Consider the following 5,431-nt stretch of genomic DNA (forward strand, 5'->3'; position numbering starts at 1 on the left):
TAATAATTTAAAAACTCCCTTTGAACATCCCCGACACCTGTGTTGTGTTTTTTTGGAACCCTCCTAGAGATTTTAAACCCCATTCATTTTTAAATGGCTTCTCCTGCTGTGATGTCACCTGTTTTTTGTGTCTATCTTTTTTTGTCAAATACTCATATTTAGCGGGTACAGGTGTGTGTGAATCTTGTTGCATTTTTGAGTTTGTGGCAGAGCTTCTACTTTTTGTGTTTTACCAAAACATTTGATAGAATTTTTACTTCCAATTTATTTCTATGTTGAATAAAATTGGAAGAATTTACTGGAATTATTTTAAAAATAAGAATATTTAAAGTCAAAGTCTGAAAAACTACAGTAAAATATGAAAACATCAGATAAAAAAGGGGCTAGTCCATGTTCTCCCACTGAAGTTTGGTCGCTCACAGATAAATGGAAAGTCCTGATGCTCAGTCAGATCAATTACCTCACGCAGACCGACACATAATGATTAGTACACAGTTAAAGTACTCTGGCCCACATTCCCCCCATGGAATGATGGGATTTGTGGATGGCTGTTTAACCGAAGCGTCCGGGATGAACTGCCCACAAAATGTGAAGTAAATCAAAGCGACCGGCATGAATCGCTGAAGCCAAACAAAGATTTACAGTGAAACAGTAAAAATGCAGTTTCAGTTTCCGGTCTGAATCCCTGCATCCACCACAACAGTGTTATGGAGATCTTTGCACTCAGAGGGATCAGAATGACAGGTGAAGAAAGAATTCTGAAACTCTGAGGTAAATATCATATATATATATATATATATATATATATATATATATATATATATATTATAAATATATAATATATAAATATATTTTAGATCATTCCAACGGTTCTGTTAGGTTCTCTCACAGCCCTACACCCCGGCTGTGCTGCTATCAAACTGTTTTTTAAATTTACATGAAAGTTTCTAACTAATCAGATTTTAACTACCACTTGTTGCTGGGTTCATGAAAGTCTGCCTTACGCTCATTCAGTCAGTGCTTCCATCCTCACTCTCCGTGTTGGTGGACGGTTTAGCAGATCTTCTATGCCATTAGAGACTAAACATCCAGGTACCGGTTAAGGATTTACATGTCGCAAACCTGATTCTTCAAGACGTGAATCATCAAGTGGGACATGGTGGTCGAAACCACACGCTGTCTAAGCTTTGAGAAAAGTACTGGGTTACTGGGGCCTACTCGGGTATACGAAGTATTCAGAGGAAATGTGTTCTCTGTCGTCGACTGAATACATAACCTATGACTCAACACATGGCAGATCTTCCAAAAGAGAGAATTACACCTACACATGATTTTAGTATCCAGCATAAAACCACCTGTGTGAAGCGCTGATCCTGATTGGCTGAGGCGACCTCTGAAGGGATAATCCAAAAGGTGACTGTACTGTTAGTTTCCTTGGAGCATATTTTTGGCTCCTGTCTTTGTTTTTTCTCATGTTATGTCATAATCCTCTGCTAGAGTTATGTTACAGTGGATTATGATATTTCAGTAAAAATGCAGAAAGGAAATTAACAGTTTATTAGACAGAGAAGTGATGGCAGTAGCCCGAGGGGGGGTCTCCTCTGAATCAAATGTCTTCACTGCTCCTCTCTTCCTGTAGTCGACACTTCCTGTAAAACATGAAAATGATTCAACAGAGATCAGAAAAGACTCCAGACTGTTTGGTTCTCATGAAAATCCTAAAGATTAAGGAAACAATGACTTCACTCCTTCTGCTCTGATGGAGTTTAGTATGATAGCAATGACTGATTCAGTTACAGCAACACCTTAAAGAAAATGAAGAATAAATCACTGACCTCCACAATAAAACACCTGCCAGCATCAGCATTAATGGAAGATTTGATTCTCACATTACATGAAGATTGTTACCATGTATATAAACCTGCACTGAGCTGAATAGTCTCTACATTAACATTGTGTGATCACAATCACATTCTACAAATGTTGTAATTGCCCCTCCCCTTCTCACCTGTCTGGTTGGACTTCAGGTGTGGAGGTGGTCATCTCTGAACCTGAAGATCAGCTGCAGAGTTCCTGCAGAAGCAGCAATGCCTCTTCTGTCCAGAAACTGAATCTCCGTCCATGTCTAAGAGAGAAAGGCCGGTGTGAATGGACTCTACTCTACACTGCTGCTGTCTTAGTACGTTCACTCGGGTTATTCTGACTACAGTAAACAGCTTTCATTAATATTTGTGACCGGATATCTGCTCTGTGCCAGAACTGCAGATAACCACAGTTTGGAGAACTGTGACTATGATGGAGCAGCAGCCATACCCATCTGTGCACAATCTTTCTAGTTGAATCCACCACAGTCGGATTGCTGCAGTTTCCCTCTTAAGGCTGGTTTATACTTCCAAGTGATTCATAGTCGCTCGAGTCGTCGCGGTCGCACGGCCATCGGAGCAGAGTCGCTCGAGTCGGAGCAGAATGTGACACCTGCTGGTGATGTCACACGTGACTGGAATGTCACGCCCAGTGTGCAATCGTGGGCAAATCACATCATTTAACTTGAATTTATTTCAGCGATTAGAGGATGTGACGACGCAGAAAACTGTCCAGACAAATATCTTAGATAAATATCTTAAGACTGAAAATGACGAAAACTTCCTGAAGAAGTTTAGAAATTCAGACCTTCAGGCTCAGAGAAACTGAGAGAGCAGACAACTAGATAGGAAAACAAGTTACTGGAAAGATATTTCTTGTATTTTATATTTTGCAGCATTCCAGAATGAAACTTGCCCCCTTTTTATTTTAATTTTATTTGTTGCCTTTCTATTGTCTAACTCTCTTTAGTGGAGGAGCACATCACGTCCTATCCACCTTTCATGTGTCTGTGTTCACAAACGCAGTAAGACTGTGAGGAAGATGTTCTTCACCTTAAAATTAAACACTGGAGACGATCGCAGTGCTAGAAAAGCATAAACACCTCTCAGAAGTTCATCACAGGTTTGGTGGACAGTCACAAGCAAAACCAGCCGACATTAGTCTGAACTAGAGCGGTGATTGTGGATGAGACTGATGTGATGAAGTCTAAACAGCTTTAAGGAAAGAAAATAGAATCTTTATCACAACGGAAGACTGAACTGGTGTTTTGGTGAAACTTTCTGAGGAAACGTACTTCACTGAATGTCATTTCAGACGAGGTGCTGATGCAGAGAGCTTATTGGAAAGTAAAATACATTTATTTTAGCATGTTGAAACGTTATACTCAAGTAACAGGAAGAAAATACTCACATCAGCATGAAATGCTGCAGCAGCTGTCTGACATCTGCTGAGAAAAGAACTGAAAAAGAAAACAGGAGAACTTAAATAAAGAGAGCTGACGTGAACCTGATAGTTTTTAATCACATTACTATGTATTCAATGAGCTTCAAAAGTTTGTGTTAACACACCTTAAGGTCTCCTCCAGTTCTCCAGACAGGGTCAAAGATTTTCCTGGTACTGCAGAGAATACAAATAACACACAAATCAAATGTTTACCAGTCAAAATAGATCAATAAATAAAGTATTCTGAGATCTGGCTCCACGTTGAACCTTACAAACCTATAAACATGGCTCCATTAAAAATCTTTAACACTATGAAGATGCTTGGCCATTGAACAAGGTCAGAGCAACTTTTCATTTCAATAGCATCAACCTAAATATTGTTCTGTAGAGATCATCACCAAAACCATCAGGGTGAAGTGAGTCCAGAAAGAGCTTCTGTTTCTCAGCTATAAATATTGTCTGAATAGAGACGTTATCATCATCATCCAACAAAACACGACACATCAACCTCTCCTTTTCTTCTCTATCCTGTTAAAAACACAGAGTGAGAAAGACCGAGGACACTCACACAAAGCAGGTAGAGATCAGCTGGACCTGTCTGTCTGCTCTAAGTGGAAACATCAGCATGACCTCTGACCTGAAGGTTTCCTATAGGGATTGATACTCATTAGTAAACATGCATTCTGATTCACATCCTCATTCACAATGATTTCTATCAATCATTATTGAAAAACACAATTCTAAGACTTATTTTCTTCCTATGTCCTCCATCATCAGAATTAGGGGTGGGGTTATATAAGTTCACTTCTTCCCACTCCTTTTCAATCAATCAATCAAACTCTACTGGCTTTAGTTAATTATCACAAAAAATGAATGAACCAAATGTGACATAAGTGTATTTATTTTCGTTTTTTATTTTATAATCAATGTATTTCATTGTTTCTGTAATGAGTTTGAAATAATTGTGTGTTTTGTCCTGTACTTTTCAATCTATTCTTGAAATAAACCATCAATCGATCAATCAATCAGAATAATGCTACGAGTACATATTCAAAACAAAACACAATTGTCATTGGAGTGGGTCTTTATCTAAACAAATATGATAACCTTGTATTTATGAAATGTATGAACTGGTTAAATTATCAACATTAAAAAGAAGCACAGAAATCAAAGATATTTACCTTTCAGTTTGCAAACGCATGCCATTCTTTTAAATAAATCCAGAAATGTTTTTTTTATTTTTATTTAACCTTTATTTATCCAGACAGGTCAGATTAAGAACATCATTCCGATTTACAACTGTGGCATGACGAAAGGCCAGACCTTCGAGAAAAGAAAGAGAGGAGTTACAAGAACAAGAAATACAATAATTAAATAAAATCAGGAAAAAAAACACCATCTAAAAGTATAAAACCCTAAAATCCTCACACTGTGTAACAGCAGCAGTTCTCTTTCTAACGGTTGTTAAGATGTGTTTAAAAATCCTCTGGGATTTTTAATGTCACCATCCAATCAGTGATGTCCAAAACCATTTCTTATAGTGGGAATGCTTTGTAAGGATTTTAAACTATTTTGAGTTTAGCTAATATTTTAGCAAAATGTTAGCTTTTTTTGGCTAATTTGGCATCTAAGGTACTTTTTTAAGGCTTTTTTGGAGTTAAGGTAATTGTAGTGTAAAGGAATAAATACAGACCAATTAATTAGGCAGCCCTCTTTGTTCCATAACTTTATTTATTTTTTATCTGTATTTTTTTCAAAATGTGATTCTCCAACACCTGAAACACAGCACTCAGCATGCAGAGTGTATTATTGGGAGGGAGTTTCCCTGGGTTGATCAGGGCAGGGGAGCTAAGTTTAACCTGGCCTGGGTTGAATGAAACATCGACGAGACAGACAGACGTTTAATGTGTGCCATGTTCATGTTCCAGCTTTTCACCAGAGTCAAAACTTCAGACAAAACCCTCATTTGTCCAGGTCTTCCTTCATAATATTTTAGCAACATGCTGTCTTTGTTAGCTAATTTGATCCCTAATGAAGTTTTTTTAAACTATTTTGGAGTAGAAATTAGTATTTTAGCTATGTGCTAGCTTTTTTGACTAATTTGTCATCTTCTGAAACTTTTTTG

General features: G+C 37.6%; 1 long non-coding RNA gene across 2 annotated transcripts; it reads right to left on the minus strand.

Moving 5' to 3' along the window:
• Nucleotides 1-2,860: 2,860 nt before the first annotated feature.
• LOC112144570 lies at nt 2,861-4,083 on the minus strand. 2 transcript variants are annotated; one of them, XR_002918918.2, is made up of 5 exons: nt 3,875-4,083; nt 3,432-3,480; nt 3,274-3,322; nt 3,158-3,198; nt 2,861-3,077 (listed from the first exon to the last, which is right to left on the minus strand). It is a non-coding gene; the product is annotated as an uncharacterized LOC112144570 (long non-coding RNA). The 2 variants fall into 2 exon arrangements; XR_004947978.1 differs by having other exon boundaries at nt 3,158-3,322.
• Nucleotides 4,084-5,431: the final 1,348 nt, after the last annotated feature.

This window comes from Oryzias melastigma, linkage group LG5 (assembly GCF_002922805.2).
Source record: "Oryzias melastigma strain HK-1 linkage group LG5, ASM292280v2, whole genome shotgun sequence".
NCBI classification, from domain to species: Eukaryota; Metazoa; Chordata; class Actinopteri; order Beloniformes; family Adrianichthyidae; genus Oryzias; species Oryzias melastigma.